Source organism: Cicer arietinum, chromosome 6 (genome assembly GCF_000331145.2).
Source record: "Cicer arietinum cultivar CDC Frontier isolate Library 1 chromosome 6, Cicar.CDCFrontier_v2.0, whole genome shotgun sequence".
Classification (NCBI taxonomy): domain Eukaryota; kingdom Viridiplantae; phylum Streptophyta; class Magnoliopsida; order Fabales; family Fabaceae; genus Cicer; species Cicer arietinum.
The window spans coordinates 58,738,350-58,739,924 of NC_021165.2; positions in this window are offsets into that span (position 1 = coordinate 58,738,350).

Consider the following 1,575-nt stretch of genomic DNA (forward strand, 5'->3'; position numbering starts at 1 on the left):
ATTTCCTTCCCAGCAGCTTTACAATTTGCAGCATTATCGGTCACCACTTGTAGAACATTAGATGGTCCGATTTCTTCAATGGCTTTAATCAAATATTCAGCAATAGCAACTCCAGTTTTTTCAACTCCAAAAAAGTCGTCGGCATATAAAAACATAGCAGCTCTACTATTCACGGCAAGAACATTAATTAGTGGCATATGCTTTACATTACTCCAGCCATCTGACACAATGGAGACCCCTTGATGAAACCATGTATCCTTGATGGGAGCTAAATCTTTGTCAATGTGTCTTTTACACTCGTCTAATAAAACCGTTCTTGCCTTTTCAAAAGAGGGAGGTTTGTAGCCTTTAGGACCATTGTTATTAGCCATAACCATTTCCACAAATTGTGGATTTCTCAGAACATTAAAAGGAATTCCATTGGCACATAGTCCTTTCATCACCTTCATGTCAACAACATCTCTTCCCAAAAGTTGGAAAGCTTCTTCAAGAGACTTGGAACACGCCCCTTTTTCTTTCTTTTTGAGGGTAGAACACTTCAAAGATGGAGTCACACCAGATTCTTCTGCTTCTTGAACCTTTTTTCTTATTCTTTCATAAGTTTCTCTGTCATTCAACAGTGCTGCACATCTTTGAATGCCACAACTTTTCCCTTGTGGAGCACCAAAGAAATGATAGTGAATCCTAGTGTAAGTACTTTTGAATGAATTTCTACAGTGTTTGCATGTCCAATTTTTAGTTCCCCCCGGATTTTTCCCGGTCACACCGGTGTATATCACTTCATGGGCTAAAGGAGGTTTGGTTGTTTCATTGGTTGAATGACTTTGAGTTGTTGAATTTTTCACTTTTGGTTGAGGTAGACTTTGAGGAATTTCTTCATCACTTGCAGAATTTTGATCACTATCACTATCGGATGAGGGTATTTCGTGTATTCTCTTTTTCCCAAATACCATATTGATAAAATGGGTAAAGGACAAGATATGTGAAATGTGGAAAAAGCTGAGGTGATGTGTGAATCAAGCAAAACAGTTGGATTTATAACCTGTTACTGCTGTAAGATTTAGTAAATGATGAAAATAGTTAATGAATAGCAGCTAGCACCTTTTTGAATCAAACAAAAGAGGGGATGTGTAAATGATGGAATGGAAACAGAGGCACATGGGTCGCTGAAGAAAAGATTCCTTAGTAAATGAAATAATGAATAGCTAGAACCGTTTCAATTGCCTGCATTCCTCCGTTTCGTTTATGCGTACTTCTTTTTATATATACACATATATTCTAGGATTATAATTTTATTTATATATAATATAATATAATAGTATAATTTTTTTTTTTAAGAATGCTATTACGGTGCTTTGTAAGTTAGTGTATATATATATATATTAGTACCACAATGTTTTTTATAATATATATATATATATATATATACAACAAGAAAACAAGCATTTTGTGAGGGCTTTTGCCCTCACAAAGGGGTATAATCAGCCACAAAGGTGGCTTTTGTGAGGGCTTTTGGCAGCCACAAAGAAGCTGGTCACAAAATTTTGTGAGGACTTTTGCAGCCACAAAGTGCCA